This window comes from Glycine soja, chromosome 13, assembly GCF_004193775.1.
Source record: "Glycine soja cultivar W05 chromosome 13, ASM419377v2, whole genome shotgun sequence".
In the NCBI taxonomy this organism is placed as follows: domain Eukaryota; kingdom Viridiplantae; phylum Streptophyta; class Magnoliopsida; order Fabales; family Fabaceae; genus Glycine; species Glycine soja.
Genome location: NC_041014.1, coordinates 25,646,310 through 25,660,143, shown reverse-complemented (window position 1 = coordinate 25,660,143; position 13,834 = coordinate 25,646,310).

Sequence of the window (13,834 nt, the reverse complement as noted above, 5' to 3'; positions counted from 1 at the left end):
CCCACAAACTTCACCTTGACACTGAGTGTGTGTTAAGGTGATAGCGGGGTGACAGTGAGATGAAGTGTTTTACTTGCGCAGAAGGCTTGGTCATGAATTAACTCATTGTCTCTCAACATTCTGTCTTTATGCCAGAGCCTTTGCCTGTAAACTTCTACATCCAACTCCTGAATCTTCTGTTTCAGATCAAGAATGGTGTCTAATAACGACATTTCTATCTCAGGCACTCGTTTTCCACCATCTATTTTGAAAAGCACCATAGTTTTTATGAGTTCTTGAGCAAGTTTGGTTACTTCTTAAACTATTATGGTTTATGATGAGTAGAAATGTTAGGGGATGGTGAATGCATATGTGTAGCCGCTTTCGTTACACTTAATGGACTATTGCTAACACGAAGTCACAAAACTTTTGTTTAGAGATGTTTTGAACTTTGTGATGTGTTAGTTGATAACATGTCATTTGTTTTCTATGAATTTATTTGTATGATGACATGTGTTATCTATTATTAGAACCAGGAATACATCTATCTATTACAATGATCGAACTGCTAAGTTGCACATAAAAAAAAAAAGAGTGGCATGCTTTATTTAGAGATAGCATACTAAAATTTCAATGCTAAAAAAAAAACCTTTACAGGCTCAGCCATACCGGGGTGGATCCTTTGGATCTCCAAACCCATCATTGTGTTGTCCACATAAAACATTTATTAAATTAAATACTAAATCGATAAAGTCAAATGATAATTTAAGGAAAAAATCATAAAAGTAAAATTAATTAAGTTATAAATGAGTTAAATAAGTCACATTTAACTTTTTTTTTATTTTAAATTTTAAACAAGACAAATTCAAGCTTTCAATTGGATTTGTTTAAGTAAATTAATCAAGCTAGAGCAATTCATTTTTTTCGCAAGTCAAACCTAAACATCTAATGTTTCAGCTTGGCTCATTTACACCCTTCTGAGTAAATAAGTGTTTATCATTCTTTTTGCAACTTTTGAATGAGAGACTTGAATTTGTAGAGTGGTGATATAGTATTTTGGGGAGAGTTTCTTGAGTTTGTCTAGTAAACTTGTAATGAGGAGGGTTTATCAATTTTTTTTCTAGAAAACTTGTAATAAGAAGGGTTTCTTAAGTTTGTCTAGAAAACATGTAATGGAGAAGATTTTCTCAAATTTGTCCATAAAACATAAATCTTATTTGCGATAATGAAAATTTGTTGAGATGTTTATTATGTGAATGTAGGTAAGTGATATTGAATCACATTAAATTTGTGTCTTTTGTTTGTTGTTTGTGTGTGTTTTATCCTTAGATTCTAATTGTTGTGGGAAGAGATTTTTCTCTTCCTGTATTAGAGTTGATGATGTGATGTCTAGTCAATTGAGTATTGAAGTAAGATAAAATTGATGGTTGATGCGTGTACGAGATCATTGTGTCGAATTTTTTTTTTCACAATATGATAGCTAATTAATTAACAATGATATAAATACAAGAAGTGATACCATCTAATATTCATTGAAGAATATCAAGATCAAAGGTATGGCAGGCAGCACACCAAAGTTGTACAGTGGAAGCATAGTAATTAAAGAGAATTTTTTTTAAAGATAGTTGCGATGAACTTCTATGAACAAGGGATTTTAAGAGGTAAGATGAAGTTATAATGGAGGGGGAGATCGTTGAAAAAAAAATCCAAATTTTCAAATATTAATTTAAGTGAATGAATTCAAGATATAATAAATTGAGAAGTGAAAGGTTATGACTATTAGTATGTGTGTGATGATAATTTATAGGGAGGCGACTCTTGGAATTTTAGGGAATAATTAATTAGAGCTTATACAAAAAGTCCTTAGAAACCATCACCACTACTATAAATACAAGTTCTTGAGATTATAAGAACCAATAAAATCTAAAAAGAAGGACATATCAAACAATAGACATGTTAATCTAAGAGAAGTGAAAGAATCTTTTGTGAGTGAAATCTAGTGTGTTTATAATTCCTTTTAACTTTTGAGTGAGGGACTTGGGTTTGTAAGGTTATTTTGAGGGGGGTTTCTCAAATTTTTCTAAAATATTTATAATGATTTTATTTGAGATAATGCATATTTATTGAATTGTTATGTAGACAAGGTAAGATGTCTCTTACTATGTAAAATTCACATCTTTTGCTATTTTTATTCGTGGTGTTATTTTGTGTGTTCTATCCTTTATTCTTGTTGGGGGAAGAGGAGGGGGGGGGGGGGGGGGTTCTAACACATTGTTAGAAATTGTAAAAGGGTGAAAGGAGATGGATATATGACATCTTAAGATATTTTGCATCTCATGTATCATCTATATATAGGACTCAACAACTCTAGTGGAGTAGTTTAAGTTGATTCTTAAAGTTAAGCAACTTGAAAATACCAATGATAAGTGTTGTGAGTCATTACTTTTTCATTAATTTCACACAACACTTCATCTTAAATTTTCCTTAATTGATGCTTAGTTTGGGCCTTTTTATTAAGTTTTACAATTTTTCTTAGTTCTTAGTTCACTATGAATAAAATTTAGGAATAATATAGTTTTGGTTGTGATTTACAGAGCTTGATGCATCAACAAGGAAGAAAGAATACTTGGGTTGATGAAGTATCCTACTTAGCACGTGGAGGCAGCTGGGGAAAATCTGAAGCTTGGTATGTGCTGAGCTAATTGTTCCCACTACCATTGATTTGGGCTAAACATGCACCTCAGACACAAATGCTAGGCTAAGTTCGCAAGCCGGCCTTTATGAAAAAAACGACAGGGCATTTCTCTTGGGAATATATAAAGCATTGTTTCATTGGAAAAAGGTGATCACTCTAGGGCATGTGGATTTTCAACGGAAACCTCTTTGGATGCCTTTGTTCTTCAAATTTCCTCCTTTTTTCCTTTATTTTCTTCTTGTTTTGGGTCTCTCATGACTATAAGAGACCACTTATCCATTGTTGGAAACTTGGATATCAAAAACTCTGTGATGTAATTATCTTTACTATCTATTTAATATTATTCCAATATTATTGCTTCCTTTTATGTTTATTGTCTTGTTTATGATTTGATCACCTAAGTGCATGTATGTTATAGTATAATAATCATTGGAAAATGTTTTTACACTAATAATTGAAAAGGGCTTATAATTAACTCATATCTAAGGATGAAATGGTGTTGATTAACCATTCTACAAACCTTTGCTCTTAATCAAATCACCTGGGTTAAATATCCAAGAGATTAGGAGTGAAGTCAAGTGATTTAGGTTCTTTCACGTGAAATATCATTGTTAGAGTAAATTAGTTGGTTAAGATAATAGTTGGAATAACATTGGTTAAGATAATAGTTGAAATAACATTGGTTGATGAAAAATCATTAACATTGCATCCATAGTTTGTTTGGTAGGCCAAACACTCAACATTTCTATAAAATCTGCACAAAGTTATCTCTTGCACTCAAAGTGTTTGTGCTTTTGCCTCTTTGAACTTTGAACTGCTTTTAATGTCTTTGCTTAATCTTGAACATTAAATTTCTGCACTTTTATCTTAAAAATCAATCAACTCATTTTATTCCATTGCTTAGAACTTAGTTTACACAAATTACTTAGCACAAAAGAAGTCCCTGAGACACAACATTAGGTCTTCCGTTTTATTATCACTTGCGTAATTTAGTTCACTTGTCAATCGGTTTATAACCATTAAAATAATTGAGTTCTTATAGCATTCTTAAAGAAGTTGCTTATATGACCAATTATCACCAAGATTGTTAACTTATTAAAAGATATCTTTTTAAGATGAACCAAGAGTTATTAAGCGAGTAAAAAAATAAAATGAAACCCACTAAAAATATGTTAAGAATTTAAGTTGGGTTTTATTATTGGAGTAAAAACTAATGAGTATTCTTAAATTTTATATGACTATAAAAGAGACTTAAAAATCTAAATTGAGTTGTTTCATTGAAGATGGTCTTAAAAAAGTTCATGAATTGTAACTTAAATAATAAATACATTTTACCTTATTTAGAGAAGCACTATCTAATTAGTGCAGTGTTTTATGTATAACTAGTGTTGTATCATAAATATCCAGTATAAGACTAGAAATTTCGGAATTAATTTCTAAGAAACTTGTCATGCATGGGTGAGGTCTCATCCTTCAAGACTTATTAGAAGTATCCTTTGTTGAGAAAAGACCTTTCTTCCCCTATTGTTTAGCGTTTACATGCATGCATGGACAACATGGTTTTTCCTGGTTAGTTATATTCGACATTGTGAATATCGTTGAAGAAAATTTTGGATTGCTTGGTATTCTGCCATTGCAGCATGAGATTATCCAGTGAACCATAGCATACTACATCATTTTTTTTATACAAATGTGCTCAATGTCCTAAGTATTCATTCCCAAAGAAAGAAGAATAAATGAATAATACAGCTAACATATGATTTTGATTTTTGAGTATGCAGCACATAAATCTTTATCAGAAATTGGAGACATGTTTGGTTCGTCTAAGGAAAGGGCTCGTCAGTTTGGAGCTCCGATTGAGCACTATACAGCTCAAGAAGTGTCGTGTCAACCAAGTACTTTCATGTAGCTCTGTAGACTTGCTTTTAAAAATGAGTAGACATCAAGCTTATGTCATTTATTTATTTTTTTATAACTAAAAGGTGAGACTTTTTATTTGACATTTAACTCATTTCTCTTTCATTAGATCAGTCTATTTTGAATAAAATGGTACCTCTAGATTGAATTACCATATTGATATCAAACTTTTGAAGACAGACATATTTAACTTTAAATACTGATTATACTACGTACGAATTAGAGGGCATGATGCTAGAAGAAAATTAAAGCGTTAGTTCCAAAGTGAGGATTTTTTTATTAATAAATATTAATTTTAGTTTATTAATTTTTGTTGATGGAAGATATTCAAACCCATGATTTCTCTCTCTTGTTCATCCTTCAACCACACAGTCTCTTGTATATAAATCCTAAATGTGGTCACTAATTTAGTTTAACATGTTGAAATAATATTTATTTAACAGGTCTTTGAATTATGTGAGAATTTTTAGTAATTAAGTTTCTAAACTATAAAAAAATATAATTGTTGGGTCTTTGATCTTGTATAATTTTTGTAATTTGATTCTGAAAGTTATGGTTTATAATTTTTTGAAACTACCAAAAGATGATAATTTGTGGTGATTTTAATAATCTAAAGTGTCAATCACAAAATTTTTACAAGTTCAACCATTCAATTACAATTTATTTTTTAGTTTAAAGATGTAATTGAAAATTTTATTTAATCGACCTACTCATCACTTTAAGCTTAAATAAATGATATCTTGTACAGGTGATTAATGTTTTTTTGTTCTTTTATTGAACTTCCCGTTAATGCATTTATCCTTTGTATCTACTCACAATTGATTTTACGTTTACTTTCATAAGATTATAATTTTCACTTATATGAAAAAAAATGTATTAACACCACAAACATGTTTAACAACGTACCTATCAAGAGAAAAAAACCAAACCAAATGTCAAATATTACAATATAAACCTAGGTAGAACTAAATACTACTACTCCTAAGCGTAATACTACCAAATCAATTCTTTCCCATATTACAATATAAACCTAGATATAGCTGAAAATTACCCCCAAATCAAATTAATGTCACCTGTTACAACACAAGCCTCCAACTTAACGAGGTTCAATTGAAATAGAGAGTTGAACCTCAGAACCCTCATTGACATAATAAGCATAAAGAGGAAGACAATCCTCCATGACAACATTGTGACGCCTAAGTGTGACACGGTTCGAAGGAGTGCCCCAATACCTCTCAACCAAGTTGCGCAGGTCGCTCACCTTATCGGTCTCTCTCACCCTCACATACCCATCACTGCCCAAAGACTTCACCAAAACATGGATGTTCTGGTGAGGTGGCAGCGGATCAACACTGAGATACAGTGTTTCCCTCACCTGAAAATCGCAGTTCTCGATGTATTCATGGTCTCTCAGCATTCTGTTGTGGTGCCAGAGGCTTTGCCTGTGTACTTCCACGTCCAACTCATTCCTGATCTTTTGCTTCAGATCATAAACGGTGGCGGATAACGTCATTTGTATCTCCGGCACTATTTCACCGCCGGCTATTTTGAAATACACCATGGTTTTGTGTATCAGTTTTTGTATAGTTTGTTTTTTTGGCTACATTAATTATTTAATAGGGTTTTGCATGCTAACTTACAATTGAGACACCAAACTAACATGGGGTCACAAACCTTTTGTTTGGGGTTGTTGTAAAGTTTGTGATATATATGTTGATTGATATCATCTCATTACTTTTCTATGAATTTGTTTGTATGATGACATGTTGTTAGAATCAGAAATATATCTATCTATCTACAATAGGATGATCCAACTGCTAACTTGCACATGAAAACAAGAGCGACATGCTTTCACATACTTTTAGAAATGCCATGCTAAAATATCAATATAAACTAGTATTTTAATTCATGTAAATATATGTGTGTGATAGATATTATTTATATACAATTGTTTGATTATATAACTTTAAAATATTTCATTATATTCTTTTAATAAATTAAATTAGTAATTTAATTTGATTTAAAGTAAAACACAATAGTATAATTACAGTTATATTATTTTCAAAATAATAACATTTATTAGAACTTAACATAAAATATATAGGATTTAATTTGAATTTAAAGATCACGACAACAAAAAAATAGTAATAATAATAAATATAATTTAAATTTGAGTTTGAAAATAATAATAATAATTTAAATATAAAATCTTAAAAATTAATATCACTATATCATGAATTATATATGAAAATCCTTATATAATGAGAGAAGATAGATATTATAAAATGGGAGCTAATTAAGAGAGTGAGAACTGAGAAAGTATGAGAGACCTACTCTCAAGAGTAAACTGAAATTTATAATATATAAATAACTTGAGATAAGACAATGATTTTTTTATGGGCTCAGCCAATTGGACTGTTTTCAAACCCATATTTTGTTTGGTGCACCTTATAATTAAAAATTATCCTAAATGGACGTAAATGTCCTTCACCTCTTCCCTACTCTCACAATTAAAATTTTGTCACCAAAGAGAACAACACCAATAAGCAAATACATTCACAACACAAAAACTAACATTATGGCACAATTATAAATAAGAAATTCACATAATTCCAAATATGTTGCTCTCACAAAACCATTAAATTCTAGAACAATAAATTATGAAGCAAACAAAAAACATTGAAAAAAAATTAAGAATTGAACAAACAAACAACTCGTATCTAGTTGTAGATCTACGAAAGCTTCAAGAAACGCAACGGCACAACAAAATCTGATGATGGTGGTGACTGCACACGCGGATATGGTCCCTCAAAGTCGCACAAGCGGATCTAGGTCTTGCAGATGATGACATACACAAAAGGGGTTGCCTGGGGTAGTTCATGCATGGTTGATGTTGTTGGTGTGGTCGTGGTCGCATGCACACAAATTTGGAGACGACTATGCACCCAAAGTTAGTGCAAACAAATTTGGTTAGCTTCAATGAGTTACAAATTAAAGCTCCTAAATGTAGAAGCATACGTTGTATGAAACTTGATGATGCCAAAGATGAAAACTATTCAAGATTGATCAAAGTCAAGATCAAGAATTCAAGAGAAACGATGAACAATTAGTCCATAGTATGTTAAAAGAATTCCTTAAAAGAGATTGCACAGGTTTGACCTTAATTAGGTTAATTCTTCAAAATACATTGCAAAGTTTTTTAGAAAAATTCTGTTTTTGAAAAATATGTTTTTCTCTCTGGTAATCGATTACTAGAGGTAAATATAAGTTTTAAACAATTTTATAAACTTTTGAATTTTGAATTGTGTAATTAATTATTAAAAGATTGTAATCGATTATCAGAGACAAAACTGTTTTAAACAACTTTTAGAAAAGTTTTGAATTTAAATTTTAAACCTATAATCGATTACAAATCGATTACTAGTCACAAAATTTTGAAATTCAAATTTGAAGAGTTATAACTCCTCAAAATTAATTGTGTAATCGATTACCATATATATGCAATTGATTGATTATCATTAAGGAAATTTTGGAAATAACTCTAAAAGTCACAACTATTCACAAGTTTTTGAAAGGCCACCAAAAATCTATAAATATGTGCACACAATAATACTTTATATCACTGCACCAGTCCTATATATTACAAATTATGTATATATCATCAACTAAATCAAACAAAAACCATTCACTATCTCTGTAGTTTATATGTCCTCACCAAAACTTTCAAAAGAAGAGTGTAGAAGGAAAAAAAGGAATATAAAGATGTCTTGTTTCTGCACGCGTTAGATACTCTCATACTATGTTGCAAGTATGACCTATGAGCACGACATTGCATACCAACACTTCATCAAGGAAATTTCACTTCATGGTTGCCCCAAACAATATATCTTCTGCTTTCTTTTGATAAATATGGCATCAAGAGGAAAAGGAAAAGTGCCATTATTCTTGTTTCCACTGGATTCTAAGAACTAAAAACAATTTTTAGGGGCTGCGTAGGCTCCATAAATACGTTGCTTCAGCAGGCCAAGTCCATCATACACCAATTTTTTTTTTTTTTGACATATGAAGCATATACATCGGCTGGGCCACTACTTGTAAGACAACGTATAACAACGTTGTCAAATCTAACATCATGTACTTGTCTTTCTATCAGTAGATACTATGCCCACGTATACTTAGGAATAAGCAATAATTTCTTTTTTAACAAGCCCCCCTCCCTTTCCCAAGAAAAATAACATTGATAATGGAGGCAATTAATTAACCTACACCAATTTCATCCATAAGAACAAAACTTACGATACAATTTAAGTGCTTTTAATTTTATTGTCTAACTAGAATTGAAGTTTCACTCCAACAACTTATTTTTATATATCTTCGAGAAGATACAGGTGATCTTGTACAAAAAATAATCTACTATCTTTAGAAATCCTTTATTTAATAAATTGCCGAAGTGAAACTCCAATTTTTAACACAGAATACTGAAAATATTTAAGAAACTGTATTTAAATTTTGTTGATCGAATCCATAATTATTTTTCAAGAAATCTGTAACCAAATCCGAGATGAAGTGACTTCATTTTTTCTGGTGGCTGAATTATAGTGCCAAGGAGGGTAAAATACACATGAAACTAAACCTTGGCCCATTCTATTTTCCACATGCTTCTGACAACTGATGGGTTGCAATAGTAACAGTCCATACTTGATCTAGAATATCCAAAAAATTACTACCCAAATTGATATGTATGTATATATATATATATATACACACACACATAAATACATATTGGCATGGAAGCAGAAGCTCCAATGTTTCTACCACTTTAATATTATTGTTGTATGGTGACATATCAGGAATAGTACATTTTGCCAGAAAATCATTCATGGCAGTGCAGGAAAGCAACACAAGCCAAAGCAATCATCAGCAGCAGCAGCATCAAAATTGTGATCCCTGCAAGTCTTTTGGTCAGAAGTGCAGCCAACTGGTGAAGAAGCAGCGAGCGAAATTCTACATTCTTCGCCGTTGTGTAGCCATGCTTCTGTGTTGGCATGAGCACTGAGCCAAGGCCTAGGAAGCAGTACCATCTTAGTTTCTCTATATCGTTATTATCATGAAGATTGTAACTGAAGAGTGTCACTATGTGAAATTCTACACATTGTGACATTATGTGTTATGTTTAACATGTGAAAGAGGTTAGGTCAGTTTCAACAACTTGCATAGTTATTGAACAGATCTTCTTTTCCAGCATGTCAAGCTAGGGTCTTTGAAACTCACATTTTGTGGTTCAGTTCATCATGGTACCGAAATTTATGTGCATCAGCATCTCTCTACTTTAATTTTTTGAGGGATTTTATTACTTTTATTTTAATTTTAGCTTTTATTTTTTTTCAGTTGTTAGTAACACTAAATTGGAAAGCAAAAGCTGCACCGATGCGATTCTGAATTCTAATATGTAATTTTAAAGGTGTAGAGAGACTCATGTCTATACATGGTTGAATTATGGTGCAGAAAGTAACTTTTCCTTTATACTGGAACCTTTTTCTTAGGAAGAGGGTATCTTTTCTATTAGTGTTCATGCAGTGACTCCATTCATGGCTTTATCTTTACAGTCCCAAAAGGAAAATTATTCCAGGGATTCCATTCTACAGTTAAAGAAGAACAGAATAATCTACTAAACACTAGCTTCTGGCCCATGTATCTGATTTTCTCTTGTGTATTCAGTAACAATGTTGTAGGTATGTGTATATAAACTTTAATTGAAAAGAAAAAGAGGAAGAAATTATAGCTACCCTTCTTCACCTTGCACCCTTGCTATCCTTCCAAATGATATGAAAATTGAAACAAACAACAAATTGCTGCTTGCTAATATGCTGTACAGAGAGCTAGCTGTAATCTAGCATTTAAAATAACAGGGGATTGGATAAATTAAATAACAATATAAAATCTTTTACATGAACAGTGTATATCCATTAAACTAATATATATATATATATATATATATATATATATATATATATATATATATATATATATATAAACAGAAATGATAAAATTAATCTTAATCCTTATAAAAATGATAATGTTTGTCATCTTATTTTTATATTTGGTGAATTCTGTCTCTCATCCTACTTGTGAATTCCTTTTTATAGGGATAAAATTCATAAAATGCACTATGAAATATGACAATCAAAATTATTATTTTAAAAATATGAAAACAAAGATAAAATAAATTAAAATTTTCTTATAGGTCAAATTTTAATTACTTTTCGTAAGTTATTTTATTTTACTTTTTAAAGTTGTAAATATGTAAATCAGTTTGAAGTTATGAAAAAAATTAGTTTATTTTTCTTACATAATTCATATTTTTTTATGAATACTTAATAAAAAAAATCCAAATAACTCGTTATGTATCACTTTTTTAATGCAACCTTCAAAAGGCAACATATATGATTAGTTACTTTTCAGACCATCTAATCGCTATGGTCCTTGTGCTAAGGAAACATCAGACAAGAACATGCCTCAAGTAAATTTATTTTCTTGGCTCCATCCCCTTCTATACTTTTCCAATTATTTTTTTTTCGATAAATTTTGTGTCCTTGGATCCCTCCATCTCTTGATTAATGTTTCATTCCAAGCAACAAATAAAACGTTAACATCAAGCTCAAATTAGTTAAAGGGTCTGCTAATTTAGTCCTTCATCTATTTTAAAATAGTTGAGGTATTAATATAAAAATCCTTTTAAAAAAGGTATTAATATAAAAATACCATCGATGTTTTTAATTTCTCATCCTAATAAATACTATCGTTTTAGACCACTTAATAATGTATATATAAAAATTAAGAAAGATGGTAAAAAAATATTTTAGTAAAATTGTTTCATTATATAAATTATTTATAATTTTTCTTAATTTACGCAAAAAAATCTTAAACGTTGATCAATTTAAACTAGGGGTAGTATTTTAGTATAAGGTACTAATCATGAAAAATTTAATATTCCTTATTATTATTTGTTTGGATATTTTATTAATTTAACTATTGTATTATTTATAATATTTATTTTATCATTTCAGCATTATGCTTTGAGATATTAATATCATATTGATTTAATAATATTTTAATTTTATTTTTCTATAATATTTTGAATATTTTTTATATTGCACTATTTATTTAACATGACACTGTTTACATTGTATTGCATATCTTTTTCAATCTATCCTTTTTATGTCTATCTCTAAATTGTTTTTCAATAGTTTGTCACTTTTTCTTAAAGTAATTGTCAATAGTTAAAGATAATTTTATATCACAATTTAATTATATATTATAAATTCAAAAAATATAATATATATATATATATATATATATATTCAAATAAACTTATTTATTATAAATTTTAATTTTATAAAAATAAATATTTACCTTTTACTATGATAAACTAAAGTACTAATTAAATAATTTTTTAATTACTAAATTAATAGATTTTAAAATTATTTCATATGTCAAAATTATAATATTTTTAAATATTTAGATATAACCTAATAATTTTAAGAAATTTAGATATTAAAAAATATGGTAATATCATATTTATTAATTTTAAAATAGAGAAAACAAATTGATTGGAAAACACTTAAAGCACCGGAATCATAGTAGTTATTTTAAAATCTACTTCTATATTATAAATTTCAAACCTTAACTTTAAATGAGAGCATTTTAGTTAGGAGTTATTCTACAACCAAAGCTTTTTAAGAATTTTTTCTTAAATAAGAGCATTTTTAGGAGTTGTTATCATTCAACATGTGTCTTATCCTAATCTCATATATTAGATGTTTATTTTTTACTTTTATTTTTTATTTCTTTCAAATATACTTCTTAATTTCAATTTTATATTTATTTTTTATTTATTAGTTCAAAAAACTTCTTTGTCAACTATCTCAAACTACTCTTTGATAGAATAAAATAAAAACTCAAACTACTTTTTTCCTTTATTTTCTTAATTTTTTATCTTTGTAACATTTATTATAAATTTAATTTTAATATATTTTTAAAAATATCAATAGTTAAAAATAACCTTGTATGATAATATATAGATTACTTACTGTAAATTTAAAATATATTTTATATGTTAAAAGACATTTATTCTGGATTTTAATACAATATAATTTATATATATTCAAAAATATACATTTTTTTTATAAATTTTAGTTATAAAAAAATAAATATTTATCTTATGCATTGCACATGCTAAGATACTAGTTACTTTTAAATAATAAGTTTATTGAGTTTTATAATAATTATATTAAAATTTATATTATTAAATTTTTTTATTGATTGATGCTATAAGATACTTTACACTAAAAACACATAAAATTTAAATTCTAAAAAATTTAATATTATGATGATTGATACTACCTTGATTGATATATAGTAATATAAATTATATATATTTAGGGTTAAATTTCATTTTCATTGAATATAATTGTATATTTTTTTAACTTATTATTATGTATGACATTTAATTTAGTTTCGTGTTTAATTTTAAATATTATATAGTTATGAATTATAATATGTATAACTAAAGTTTAATTTTAATATTCCGAGATTATAAATAATCTGTTTTTTATATTATTGAATATATTAAAACAAAAATAATATTATTTAATTATTATTAGTTCGATCAACTATTATTAATCCACTAAATCTTAAATGAATGTATTTACGGATTCAATAATGTCTACAGTTTTTAAATTGAAAAACCAAAATATTTCCTTGATTCCAAAATGATTGATATTTAATATTAAAAATTTTATTTCAAATTTATCTCAAATAAATTTCATCAATCTAATGATTTTTTAGTATTGTGTCTATCATTTTTTAAACCTCACTAAGGTGGGTAAAAACAGATCAATTTTTTTAAACGATCCATGGTTATGCCATTTTTTTAACCCGTTCTGCTTAACCTACGGACTATGCGGATTTGACCCGCGGATTACCCGCATTAGGATTTTATTGCTTTAAATATGGAATGTTGGAGATGTTTAAGTTTCATATTTTAGATTTATTGTTTGGATTTTTTTGTTAAGATATTATTTATTTTATTGATGTAATTGACTAATTGTTAATTTGTATTAAACTTAATTTGATTGTGTTGTATTTTTATTGAAATTAAAACTCTTTTAAAATTAGGCTCGTGGACCGACTCGTTTGACCCGCGAGGTGCACGGGATGGAGATGAACCAATTTATTTGGTCC